This window comes from Dendropsophus ebraccatus, chromosome 9, assembly GCF_027789765.1.
Source record: "Dendropsophus ebraccatus isolate aDenEbr1 chromosome 9, aDenEbr1.pat, whole genome shotgun sequence".
NCBI classification, from domain to species: domain Eukaryota; kingdom Metazoa; phylum Chordata; class Amphibia; order Anura; family Hylidae; genus Dendropsophus; species Dendropsophus ebraccatus.
The window spans coordinates 103,503,075-103,518,013 of record NC_091462.1 but is presented as its reverse complement, the minus strand read 5'-3'; the positions used below and the strand labels follow the sequence as shown (position 1 = coordinate 103,518,013).

Sequence of the window (14,939 nt, the reverse complement as noted above, 5' to 3'; positions counted from 1 at the left end):
CCAATATAGAGATCGTCTGGGGATATGGAGGTCCAACTTTCCGCTTCCCCCCTGCAATCTTTTACTTGTCCCCTAAACTGTGGATAGGGCACAAGTTAATTTTGCCTGGACAACCTCTTTAAGTGTGCATGGGTTCTGAATGGTGTGAGTACATCATTCTGGGAGTAGCTCATCTTCACTAAGAGCACAAAGATTGTGAATGGCAACTCCCCATTTGTTTTCTTTTACCATAAGATATAGTCAGGAGCCCCCCATACATATTAAATTTGGCCCTACCTCCGTTAATGCCTGGGATTACACCCAAAGACTGTTGGTAAATATGATGTGCGTCAAACATTGATGAACTTTTTGACATTGTTGTTTCCTGTAGTATGGCTTCAAAGGTCAGCAATGGTCAAGAGCAAACTACTAAACAAGAAAATGTATGTCCTCACCCATCCATTCATTTAAAGGACACCTGTCACCCCCCGTGCCGGGGTGACAGGCTCCCGACCCCCTATTAGATCCCCCTATACTCACGTGATCCTGCCGGGTCCCGCTTCCTGAGCCGGTCAGGTCACGGAGAAATCAGCGCCCAAAGCCCGAAGAGATGAGTCCGATTCACCATTCATTCTCTATGGGTATCTGACTCTGCTGTGAGCGCGCGCCGGGCTCACGTAAGTATACGGGGATCTAATAGGGGGTCGGGAGCCTGTCACCCCAGCACGCGGGGTGACAGGTCCTCTTTAAGGGAAATTTGAGTGAATATTTCTGATTGGAGTTGTTAAAATAATCAAGAACTGTCAAAATTCACACCAAGATGTTTTCTGGGCCTGAACATTAAGGTATTGATTTATGCAACCACTGAAAAGCTGTACAATGATAAATGGTGGTAATCAGCTATATATTATTTCTTAAGGCTTTGAACAGTCCGAGCCTCATGGGGGTGATTGTGTGGTATACAAATCTACAATAGAGTCCAGAGAACACATGCTAATGAAATTGTGAACTATCTGAGAAACTGTGCTGCTAAGTGTGGGGGACATGGCTTTCAAATACACGTTTTTGGGAAGTTTATACAGATTCGTAATTTACTTCTATTTAAAAATTTCAAGTCTTCCAGTACTTATCAGTTGCTGTATGTACCACAGGAAGTGGTGTATTCTTTCTAGTCTGACACAGTGCTCTCTGCTGCCACCTCTGTCCATGTCAGGAACTGTCCAGAGCAGTAGCAAATCCCAATAGAAAACCTCTCCTGCTCTGGACAGTTCCTGACATGGACAGAGGTGGCAGCAGAGAGCAGTGTGTCAGGCTGGAAAGAATACACCACTTCATGTAGGACATACAGCAGCTGAAGAATTGAGAATTTTAAGAAGTAAGTTACACATTTATATAACTTTCTGATACCAATAGATTTAAAAGAAAACATTTTTCGCTGGAATACCTATTACAAACTACTTATGCATATGTATGACTATATTTACATAGGACTAAAGGGGCAATGTTTCTCGTTGAGCAGAGTTTCATTTAGGCAAGTCAAGTGGAGATTTATTCTTCACTAGGTATTGTATATGATATCCCCTTTTATTGGTAGTTTTCTCTTCAGGTCAGTGTTTGATTAGAAGCTTTAGAGCATGGCTGGAGATTAAAGTCAAAGAAAACATTCCAGACGTAGAGAAATACCTGCTAAGTCAGTCAATGACTGCAGTAGTGTCCCACCCTAGTCACTGACTGGCTGAGCAGGAACTTCTCAGTTGTAATGTGACATTGCAGGAGTGTGAGTTGAGGAAGGCCAGCGGTGGAGATTGTGTTGGTAATGCTGCACTGCTGAGACACAGGGACAGGTATAAATACATCCTTTATTATGTCCCCCTACCCCCTGCCATCCCTGGATTGTAGGCTTCCACAGAGGTCTCCTTTAACCTAGCCTGGATTTGTTCATATGACTCAAAGAATAGAGATGAATCATGCTACATAAATAACAGCAACCCATTTAAAAGATAAACATACAATAGAAACAAACCATGTGGCATCTATGAGCTCAATGGTCCCAGGCCTGTTTTTTTTTCCATGCCCATAGCTAACAATACAGTTCTTAAACAAATATTCTTGGCACCTTATAGCAAATGCACCCTCACCTATTGTATAGCATTTCTCCCCAGCCTTGTTCCTTAGAGTCCTTGCTTACTGCTCCTTTTTGTATTTTCTTCGCTGCCAGCCTTCTCATGCCATCTATGTTGTTTTGAAAAAATATATAGTAAAAAAGCTGGCAGCTTTAATGCAATCCCCTCGTATAATGCAATACAGCTGTCAGCTTTTAATATTATCTTAAAACAGCGTATTTTCATTTCAGTTTTGCTTTTCTAAATGAAGAAAAGGAAAATGTGGACGAAAATATGCTATATGAAGTAAATATATAGTAAAATAGCTGGCAGCTATACTGCATTAGCCGCGATCCCTTTGCATTTAGGCCGCCAGGTGTTTCACTATACATTTGCTTGATACAGCATATTTTCATTTTGCTATGTTCTGTTTACAAAAGCAAATTTTAAAATAAAGTGTGCAAAAAATTTGATTTGCTCACCCCTAGCTGTAACTTGATACAGGCAGCTTACCAGTCATAGTCATGAAGAACTGGTGGGGGACCAAAGGTCATTTTACTTGTCATTTACTAATTATTGAGAGTCTTTAGAGCTGTACACTTTAGTCCATTGGTCATATAAATAAATACTAGACTTACTTGAATAGTCCTAGGCTGACCTAGGAGACCATGGTTGTGGGTGGTGCTTCCCAGGTACCATGGTGATCAGCCAAGCACAGCCCTATTGGAGGCTATACTACTTGGATCTCCTTATTCTGCCCTCAGCCACTTGCTATATTAAACATTAGCAACATTTTTATATATTAATGTTACTGTAAAAATGATTTCTTAAATGTAAATCAACTTCTACAAGCTTTTTTTAAAAGTTGATTTCCTTTTTATGCTGCTCTGTAAATATTGCAAAACTCCTATTGCTCATGAAAGGAGTCACAGTAATGTTAGGAATAAAATGCATGAGGAGATTGAATAATGGATTGTTTCTTTTATTCATATTGATCCGGTGGTAGACTCCCAGGAAACATCTTCCACCTTCCTGAAATTATTCCATTCACTCTGAGGATGTCTTCATCCACCCGGTGACCTATTTAGGGGAAAGAAAAAATATTAGCAGCATGTTTTAGGTCTAATTCTTACCCAGTTAGTCAACAATACTCCACATTGATAGCCATTTTTGAAATGTAAATTTTTATTGAATTTAATATTTTTTTTATTCTTTGCTTGAAATTTAAATCCACTTTTTAACACAGATAAAAGAAAAAAAAAGCAATGTTACAGAGTTACTTAGTTAGTATGGTTGAAAAAAAAACACATGTCCATCAAGTGTGGCCATAGAAAAGTTTGGGAGTTGTTAGGGGTTGAAAAGGAGAATATTATACATAACAATCTAATGCCCATTGCCATTAATGGAAGATAAAAATGAAACGCTACAGCAGATAGGGTAGGAATTGCCATGTAAAATGTTCAGCAGGTTAGAAACAATAAGAGTCAGGGTTATGTTTTATATCAAGTGGGAGAAGAAGTATGAGACATCAAATAAGTTCATCATAAAGACCATTATATTAAATTAAAAATATATTGAAATAGTAGCTTTTTGAATGTTCTGCAGTCTAAAGTGAGCATGTTAGGAGTGGCATGGATAGTGGAGAGGGTTTTGGTAAAATGCATGGCTTAAAGTAGCACTCTGTTTTCTTTTTATTTGTTATGCATTTCTACTCAACCCCTGGGAGTAAGACTACATGGTCTGGGCCAAATAGGGTTAAGTGAGGATGCATAGCAACCCCACTTAATACCCAGGGCCAGACTTACTTCGCCCAGCACCATTTCCAGCAAGGAAGGGGTTAAGTGATGGGAGGTGTGTGTTTGTGGGGGGTGGTTGAAATTTTTATACTCACATCCAAGGTCTTCACCTGAGACACAGCACACTTAGCTTGCTGTATGCCGGGTCTGATATAGACATTGGATGGTAAGTATGAAAATATAAGACAACCTTCCCACCCTCCATACTACACCCACCCCAGCTAGGAAGGCAGTTACTTTACACAGGGTTGTTTGGGCATAGACCGAAACTTTGCATTTCGGGTCTGTTCATCCCTAGTTTACAAACAGTTTCCTAACAATTCTCATATTGTGTGAGAACATTGGGAACATGTTTATAAAATGTTTTGTGACCAGACCTCCCAGCTGAGCTAGAGATGTTTACCGAGGGGAACACAGCTAATGTGCCAAGCTTTGTTCTCCCTATGAAGCTAAGCGCTGAGCACCTTTAACTTTTTCTCAATCTCATTCATGCTGAGTGAAAATATGTCTGCTATTTCCTTTAGATGATTGTGCTTATTATTCCTATTTTTATATTCGGAGTATTCCGAGTACATAATGTCCCAAAGTATTTTACTATACAGAAATTCCTCCATTTCTTTGGGACTATGTTCACGCACAGTTTTTTGGCAGTATACCTTTAAAAAAAATGGCAGTAATTTATATTAGCTTAACAAAAAACGGCCATAATTTTTACCAGTCAACGGGCCATAATCCACAATTTATAACAGCCCAAAAAAGACTCGTTGTTTGACTACTTACGGTTGGTTTTACATTATGGCCGTATTTTGTCATTTTTCATCCAGTGATTTATCTTTTAGGAGGAGCAATTCATTTCTCGTATTGATTTGTTAGAAAAAAACGTTTGAAATTTTTTAAAAAAGATTTTTAAAATTTAAGAAAAGAAGTAGAACAGGTAAAAAAATTTCAGTTTAAAAAAAAAAAAAAGTGGTAAATAATGAGCATGCCCATTAGTTTTACCCAATGCTTAATTATAGAATTTTTCTCTACTGTTGGCGTGCTAATAGGCGATTTCCCTTTGACTTCAATGGAGCAGATTATTATATTGAAAAAAAAAAAAAAAAACAGCCATATTTTATGACCTTTTAACCTTAGAGTCTTTTTCTGAATCTACATACTTTAAAAGAAAATGGATTACTAAATAGATGAAACTACATGTAGAAGTTTGTGATGGATCTATAAAAGCTCTTTGGGTCTGTTTGAAATTGTGTTTGGTGCACAATCTCTCCAAAACTAGATGGTTGGGAGATATGGTTCCAAGCCTCCATGCTGTTTCTCTGTCCGCTCTGTGTGGTTATTTTGCCTTGAGCTGAAAACCTGCATAATCTGAACAGGCTGGCAGCTATGGATGTGCTGCCTGACAAACCAACTGTGGTCATAACCAATGTATCCCTAGCAACCAATATTATTCAGCTGTTCCATGGAAGAGTATATCACCTTTGCAATGAATTTTCTATTGTACAAACCTATTTGTGCATTCAACGTCTTCTCAGAGCTAAAGCGCCTCCATATGGACTGAAAGAAATGTAAGTCACGTGTTACCTGCAGGGTGGCTTCTGCCATGAGGCGGAATGAGTATTCTGCCTCAGGCGGCAGATTTTGTGGTACCGGAGGGGCTGCATATTCTTCCCCATCTCTGTCATTTTAGTTAAGTTTAACTTAACAAAAATGACAGCGCCAGGTCCCCTGGGTAGCTGCTCACCTCTATCTCCGCGTCGCGCCACCCATGCTCACCGCCATCCCCACTTATCACCGGCTCAGTCATACAGTGGGGTGGTTTGGGCACTGGGGAGAGGAGCGCCATTTCAGGTTGAAAACCTACAATCGGCCCTTGTTACTCCTTTCCTTTAACCCCACTTCTACTATCTGGTGGTTATCAAAATCGACGGGTCAAGTAGAGAAAACGAGCAAACTGTATCAAGTAATCGTCTCTGCAACTTGACAAACACCTATGGGATTTTCTATCTGATTACCTCTGAAGATCTAATTTGTGCCCATCACCTTCTCTGTGATAAACACCGACTTCCTGCAGTCTGTAGCCAGAAGTCCAGTTGGCTTCCACTCCTGATTATCATTGAACAGAGAAGCTTGCATGTAAGTTTTCAATTTTTTTTAATGCATTCTATAGTGTTGTGCCCATACAGTCCCCCATTGCTATCAGAATGAGGACCCTCCACCATCTAGAAACTCTATGGTTCTTTATTTGCAGACTTTATTATTTGTTGCAACTAAAGGAGTAACTGAGGAGTAACAGAAAGCTTCTGGTTTGTTAGACCATGTACTAAATGTACCCTGTTCCCTGGTCTGGATGAAGAAGAGGATGAAGGGTGGATTCTTGCAGCATGGGCAGGTACTGATTTGCGGAAAGCTGACTGGATTTATCACTGCAGCAGGATGACAGGAACAGACTTGCTTAAAGGGAAATTATCAGCAGGTTATACTCATCTAACCTCCTGATAGCCTAGAAGGAAAGTATGTCTTTTATCTTCCTCCTAGGAACCCTGTGCACATTAGGGGCACATTAGCAGGTTAAAGTAGTCTGATCTGCTAATAGTTCCCCTTTAATAACTGATGGGGGCACAGACCAAAGGCCAGGTCCCCGAAGAGACTAATCAACCAACATGGTCAATCCACCCTTTAAATGCTACAGGGATTGTTCCCATTGGTGGAGAGAAATGAGGTGATTTGGTCTCTCACTGGATTAGAGAGAGGAAGTGACTTGCAGATTACTGTGATTGGATTATAGAGGGGTGGTGACCAGACTGACATACTCTCATACATGTGACAGGGTGTGTCATGATGTGAGAGCAAAAAAATATTCAAGCCTTAGACAATCAAGACCCTTAACGAGAATCTGTCAGTAGGATTATGGTGTCCTATCTCAGGGTAGCATAGACTAGTGACAGAGAAGCTGAACAGAATGATGTATCACTTACATTGTTCTGTACATCTGGTTCGGAGATATCCTCCTGAGCTCAGTAGTCCTGCATTTTCAGGAGAAGCACCAGCTGCTGATTGGCAGTTAACTATCCATGCTGAGTATTGGCATTTAACTCAATCAGCAGCTGGAGGTTGAGGGGAGGGGTGGCGCAAGAATCCTATTCTCCTGCATATTAGGAGAACAGCTGAACAGAATGATGTAAGTAATAAACCAATCTATTCAGCATTCCGATCACTAGTTTACTCTGCCCTCATTTAAAGCGGAATAAACCTAGTGACAGATTCCCTTTAAGGCTGCGTTCACATGTAACGGATCTGCAGCAGGTTTCTCGCTGTGAATTAGCAGCGACACCTGGTGCGGATCCCTGCCCTGTATACTTCTGGGCAGACAAACTCGCAGCAGGATGCATATCCAGCAGCCCGCCCCGTTTACCCCCCCCCCCCCCCGACGTCGCCGGATCATAAACTTCACCTGGTCTCCGCTCCGGCTTGCTTCGGGGCTCCCAGTGTCTTCACGTCCCGCTCAGTCAATGAGTGCGCTGAGGTGGGGCAGCGCACTGATTGGCCAAGCAGGACGTGCTGGGATTCCCCGAACCCCCAAGAATAGTGATGAGCGAATACTGTTCGATCGAATAGATATTCGATCGAATAGTGAGATATTCGAATATTCGATATTCGTACTAATATCCCGCGAATATTCGATAAATATTCGATAAGCGTACAAATCACCCAGCTTCTGGTTTTACCCTCCAAATGGTCAAATAAATGTTTTTCACTAATCGAATACTTGTTCCCATAGACTTTAATGGGATCGAATATTCGTACGAATTTTGAATATTCGAATATCTCACTATTCGCTCATCACTAATAGAGAATACATGGTACCCTAACATAACAGAAAGCCACTTACCAACACTAAACATACAGCAGTTGTATAACGTGCACCAGGAAACTACATTATGAGTAGGGACGGTTGGTGTCCTCCAAGGAGAAGATGACGGAGGAATAGGAAGAACACCAATAAACAGGAATATCTCTGACTCATCACTGATAACAGTAAAGTGCCCTTATTGACCTGAGGACTGCAGAAGGGCCGCTATTATTATTATTATTATTATTATTATTATTAGACATAAAACACTTTCTCAGCCTATTCAGGTTTTTTTTTTTCCTTGGTCGAAATGTTTTCTTCTCTTCCCTAGATTCTCTCTTTTTCTTCATCTCGTGCATGAAAGCGACCAACAATAATTGTCTTTGTTTTTTTATCATCCCCCCATGAGTTCCGCAGGCTCCACCAATAAATATTACATAAATCATTTAAACAAATAAAAAGAAGCTTATTCTCCAGCCCCGGAGACGACATTTCCTTCTCAAAGTAAGGAATGGTAAGTAGACAGACGCTCTCTGATGCCTAAAATGGACTTGTCAACATGCGTTAGGGTTGTGCGTTGAGTACTAGCTATATTTCCTACTTTACTCCTACTTTTTGGCTTCATTAACGTCTTCACTGTCTCACTTCCATAAAAGCTCCGCTCAATCCCGGGCTGTAAATTAATCACAATGAGCATCTATAGCTATGGGCTTTTTACTAGCACTTTCCGGTCGGTGATTTATTGCTTATTCGAGTGAATAATAAACAAACAACATGATCCTTGATGGTTTTAGTAATTAAGTAACTAATATTAATGTGTTTATCCTCGCACTTTTTCACTACGAGCGGTTAGGAAATTTAAATCTCGATATCGGCGTCTTCTCGTTTCTAACGTCTCGGCAGGAATGAACAAAACGAATGCAGCTTTCTATTCTTACCTTCTTGGAAGTAAACATTTTTTAATTTCCTGAATTCTCGTGTAATACACTACATAAAGAGTAATCAAACTACAGCCAAAAATGTTTTTTTTTCAGAAAATGCCAGAGATGTGTAATTTAATTCTATAAAAAAAAAAATCACCAGTCTTCCAGTACTTATCAGCTGCTGTATGTCCTGCAGTAAGTGGTGTTTTCTTTCTAATGTGACGCAGCACTCTTTGATGCCACCTTTATCTGTGAAAGGAATTGCCTAGAGCAGCAGCAAATCTCCTTAAAAAACCTCCTGCTCTCAAGACTGGAAAGAATACACCACTTCCTGCAGGACATACAGCAGCTGATAAGTACTGGAAGATTTGAGATTTTTTTTAATAGAAGTAAATTTAAAATCTCTGTCACTTTCAGGCACAGTTGATTTAAAAGATTTTTTTTTTTTTTGTACCCCTTTAATTCGTTCACGACCAAGGATGGAACTGTACGTCCATTTATAAGCATTACCACTAATGGACATACAGTTACATCTTAGGATGAAACGAGGACTGCAGCGGTACCAATAGCGGAGCTTTAAAAACAAACCTGAGGGCTATGGACAGGAGAGGGCTGACAGCGTCTTCAGAAGCACAAACTACGTGTGAAACAGCTGTCACTCCTCCAACAATCACGCTGGTGCTGGCGTCCCTGCACCTAGCTGCAGGGGCGGTTTTTAAGATAAAGAAAATGAAATAAAGATGACAATTTTAATGGTGAGTGCCCTCTTTTAAATTTTTCTTTCATTTCGATACTTTTTTTTTGTCCTACACAGCAGGGGCCATACTATGCTGCAGAGTGGGGGCCTATACAATATAGGGAATTCTGCAAGGAGGGGGGTTGTATACTATATGGGGAATTCTGCAAGGAGGGGCGTTGTACACTACATGGGGGATGCTAAGGGGGCGAATCTATATAGGTTATGCTGAAGAGGGGGCCTATACTATATAGGGATGCTGTAGGGGGGCTTTACTATATGGGGATGCTTTGGGGGGGGGGGGGGCTATACTATAAGTGGAAGATTGTGGTGAATTTCAAGTACCTTATTAAAAGTTCTTTTTTAGTTTGCACTTTCTTGCTGGCCCCAAATCTTATTAAAAACAGGACTAGCCAGATATCCCTCCGGGAAGGACCCAGCTTTACAGCTAGTCCTGTGTTTAAAGACTTTTCAGTGATATTCAACGGGCTCTTCTTTTGCACAAATCTTATTAAGCCTAAAGCAGCAATAAGTATCATGTATGTAGATAAGCTAGTGAGCTAGAGGTAAAAGTAATGGCTTCCTGGGGGTACAGGATGCTAACAAAAGGCTAGAAGGTCAACACAATCATGTGACAAGAGAAAGCTCTTTTCCTTCTTGAGTACTTAGCATTTTCCCATGAAGCACTGCATGACTTGTAAGACTCCATTTGCTATTTTGACCATCTCCTTGAGAAGGTGGTCACAGTAGTCTCATGTAGGTGGCACTGTAAAGCAAGTTCTGGAAATGATCGATTTTGTGTTCTCTTTTTCCAAAAAGCAAGGCTGGTAAGACTCCATATGCCAGCTGCCATCTCCCCAAGGAGATACACAACACATGTGGAAAAGCTTCATGTGGAAAAGCCTCTAACTAGCCAACCAGCACCCTATTCTGTACTGGTGATGTGCTAGAATACTGTCTATAGGCGGAGAATGTCTGGAGGCTCTGGCAGGTACTGCCTAAGATGCCCTTTCATAGAGAAAATAACATTGCACATCTTTTGGCAGAGCCTTTTTGCCAGGGCCCTGTTGGGTACCCCGGAATACAGATGCAGAGACTCTGTTCCCGGGAACATCCGTTGATGTATTACGGACTATTTCCTGGGAATCACATGATTGGGGCAATCCTGGAAGCCTGGTGCTTTATGTCAGAAAATACCTGATCATCAACTCGGAGAGGATGTCCATCGAGGACTGCTGTAGGCTGGTTTGCCGCCTTTTCAGAGACTACTCTATCTTAGTTCAGACACTTATCATCTTCTCTTCCCCCTCCTCCCTCTTGTCTCTCCTAGCTGTATACAGACGGGTTACTTCACCTTTTGGAGGACATTCTTGCTTGGCATAAAATCCTCAATTATGTCTTAAAGGGGACTAGACTAGATTAGAGAAATCTAACATATATAACTGATATGTCCCTATTGCACAGGAGACGATGAGGAGTAAGGTATGTCTCTTACCTTCCTCGTCGGTGCCGTTCCAGGCAGTTAGTCTTATGCTGCATGGTCTGGTGAGACCATTAGGAGCACTGCCCCTCCCCCATAGTGCCGATATGGCCGGCCCACTCCATTTATTATCATTAGAAAGGGGCAGGCCAGCCAGGGGGGGATTGGTGCTATGGGGGTGGACAGTGCTGCTAACAGGAGCTCCAGTGCTCCTAATGGTCTCCCCGGACCATGCAGAATAAGGCTATGTTCACATTTGGTAAAAGACCGGCTGCTCCTTGACCTGGCTGGGTCATGGAACGGCTGGTCTCAGAAGAGATCAGCAGTACCGGCCGGATGATCTTTAGTGCCGCTGAGTCCTGATGTGGGCGCATCTGTGTGCACCCGCATCAGAACTCCCCACTGCACACAATAGAGCATGCGGCCGGAGCCTTGCGCTCCATTGTGTGAACTGACATGTCAGCTTTTTGCGGCACAGCTAGGGATTATGGACGGAATGTATACCATGTGTATACACTCCGGCTGGGATTCCCTCAGCCTGCAGCACTACGTGAGTACCACAGAAATCACGGCCGTTGTAACAACGGTCGTGATTTCTGCGGATCCTATGCAGTGTGAACATAGCCTAAAACTAATTGCCTGGAACGTCACTGAGGAGGAAGGTAAGAGACATACCTTCCTCCTCGGCGTCTCCTATGATTCGTCTAATCTGTTAATAGTTCCCCTTTAAGGGTTGGACATTGTAAGGGAAGCCACCTCCAATAGGTGGCACTGTAGAGAGAGTTCTGTTCTTTATGGAAAGGGAAGTGCGCTTCACCCCCTGACTGGCCCAAGATTTGATTGACAGTCAGGGAGACACACGCCCACTGCTGTACACCCTCCCCCGCTGTATCTCATGGCGGGTCTTAGCAGTAAGACTTCCTGCAGTCAATAACTTTGACATAATGACATTTCACAGGTCCTTACAGATGGCAGTAACGTGGTAAGTGGCTCCTTCCCTGTATCTGTAGTTCGAGCTGTTTCGGTGACATCTCACTTTTTTACGGATATGAGTCGGAACCATTTTGGGGATACGAGTTCCTGTTAATGCTTTATAAGAGAGACGCTTTGCTGTTATATTTGAGTAGGTTATAAATATTTGATGTCTCCCTTCCTTCCTGACAGCTCCATGTCAGCAGACACTACACAAACACTTCTGGAAACAGCTGACAAAACGTTCACATTGGAACCGATTCCGTGAATTAAAGGGGGAGGGAATTAAATCTGCCGGGTCCCTCCGCTCCTCTCCAGTCCGTGCAAATACAACATTTCCCAGTCGGGAAGAAAAAAAAAAAGTTAATTTTCTCTGACAATATAAACAAATGCATTTCTACCGGCTTTGTTTAGTACTAAACGCTTTCACATTGTGTTTGGGGGCGTTAGAATTGATACACCGTGTCATCTGATCAGACGGGAGAATCTCGGCTATACTGGGCTTTATCTCCAGACGGCTCATTGCTTTAATGCTTTTCCTGGGTTGATCTAATGGAAGGTGACACACAACAGTCTGTACGCTTCTGTATCCTCCCGTAATTCAACAGCAAGATGCTAATACCTAGTGGAAAGCCTGCATCTTCTTACGTGCAGGACAACTTCCTCACAGCCAACACCATCCTATTATTATTATTATTATTATTTGTGATCAGTATCTTGTACAGTTGTCTCTTTCTCCACCTATCTCCCACCTCCTAAAATGATCATTCAATATAGATCAGCTCCCTGAAGGATCACAAACTCCCACAGAAGTCTACGGGGGTAGCACAGAGACACAGGCAAAGGTTTTCATGTAGCTTTTAATAAGTGTTAGATTTCACCTCCTCAAAGGGGTATTCCCCTTTAAAGTCAGATTAAATTACAGCTTACACTGCTCAGTACTGCTCTATAATGCCCAGCATTCTGTTTTGGGCTAAAGCTCTCCCCTTCTACTAAGTTGATCACTGGGTATCTGACTGCTGGGACCACCCCTGATCCAGTGAATAAGGACTCAATGACTCTTGTATCTCACCCCCTTTCAACTCCAGGCGTTATTACTCTATTTAGGGATAACAAGGTCAGAATAGAATACTCCTTTAAATCACATATTACACTGCTCAGTATTGCTCTATGATGTCCTCCATGCTGTTGCTGCTTTTGTGGGTGTGCTAAAGATCTTCTCTTCTAATAACCTGATCAATGGGTATCTGACTGCTGGGACCACCACTGATCCAATGAATAAGGACTCAATGACCCTGTAACCAATGGTAGGTTCAGAGCACCAGCACAGCCACCATGGCCACTGCCAAACACTTCCAATCTCTGAACTCGAAAGGATTTGGCAGACTCATAGAGAAGGAATGAACTAGTTACTGTGCAGACTCATTGCAGGGCAATCGCATCTCCTTTTTCAGAATCAGTGAGTCCTAGCATTCAGTCATACCCCCAGTGATCTGCTTGTTATCCCCTATGGATAGGGATAACAAGCTTAGATGGAAATACCTCTTTAAATCACAGCTTACACAGCTCAGTATTGCTCTATAATGTCCTCCATGCTGTTTGTGCATCTGAGAGTACTAAAGATCTCCTTTTCTGTAGCTGTATATATGTATCAACTATCCTATATCTGCTATCACATTGTTAACTAACAATTACAGCAGGTAGAGTGGAAAACCGATGAAAAATACCATATACAAGTCATCTAATGTCAAGAGATAGTGCTACTTCTAATGTGTGACCTGAAAAGTTAAAAGAAAGTAAAGGTAGGCTTTAATGGATAAAAATGAACCTATATCTATTGAGTCCTTATGAGGATGTTATTTTATATGCATTAAATTCATGTGCAGCGTGCTTTATACCTTCCTGTATCTGCAGGTAATGCTAGTAAATCCCAATGATACTCAGGGGGGAAATACAACCTGTTGTAGCACTTCATGTTTTACCTTTTGCTGAGATTAATTCTCAATGGTCTTGGCCATATGTTCCAGGTAATAGCCGCGCTCCATGATAAAGATATGACCGATTAGATACTTCCCTGTTGGTATTACATATGAGTATCAGTAAGATTTCCACTATAATTACATGCTTCATGTAGCCCTAGACTTCACTGCATTTCACTGTTGGCTGCAGACAATTATTCATGTCCCACCATTTAGATTTTCTATGGAAAAACATTCCAGACTTTTACTGGCATAAAGCTCATATTCCACAACACCTATTTAGTGTAATACATGTCTTCTATAAAATATGCAGTGCCCTCAAGTGCCCAGTCACTATAAGAACATAGCTATAAACAGTCACATTGGTGCCAAACTAAACAGTACCTGTCAAGGACAGAGGTGGCAGCAGAGAGCACTGTGTCAGACTACAAAGAATACACCACTTCCTGCAGGACATACAGCAGCTGATAAGTACTGGAAGACTGGAGATTTTTTCATAGAAGTCATTTACAAATCTGAATAACTTTCTGAGATCAGTTAATTTAAAAAAAATTCTCTGAAACATAGCCTTGTTTTCAATGGGATCCCGGCCGGAGCGTACACACATCGTATGCGCTCCGGCCGGGATCCCATGCGGCGCCGGAAAAAACTGACATGTCAGTTTTCTGCGGCCGAAATTCAGTGAATTCCGGACGCAGAAAGACCTGTCAGTTCACACAGTGAAGCGAGCGGCTCCGGCCGCTTGCTTCACTGTGGGCTATGGGAAGCTCTGATGCGGGCACGTGCTGATGCGCCCGCATCAGAGCTTCACGGCTGGAAAGATTCACGTAGTGTGAACATAGCCTTAAGTGCAAACTGCAGCTTAACAGGAGACAAAAGTGGTGTTGTCTCTTGAAGAAAGTGGCCATGTTTTTGTAGAACTGGATAACCCCTTTAAAGGGAGCCTGTCACTATGGAATTACAGTCCAATCTGTAGTCCGCATCTAATATAGCAGGAGGCGTGGAGCAGACTGATAAACAGTTTGTGGGAAAAAGTTCCAAGACTTTTTTATTTATGTAGTTTTCTGCTTATTCTGGGCTAAGTGGTCAAGTGGGTGGTCCAACATGGCAAATGACAGCTAT

General features: G+C 42.0%; 1 long non-coding RNA gene across 1 annotated transcript in view; it reads right to left on the bottom strand.

The window, feature by feature from the left end:
• Positions 1-3,105: 3,105 nt before the first annotated feature.
• The window catches only part of LOC138800448 (uncharacterized), a 124,638-nt gene continuing 112,804 nt past the window's right edge, over positions 3,106-14,939 (bottom strand). Inside the window, exon 3 of the long non-coding RNA XR_011364465.1 lies at positions 3,106-3,161. This is a non-coding gene — a long non-coding RNA (uncharacterized lncRNA). The remainder of the gene's footprint in view (positions 3,162-14,939) is intronic.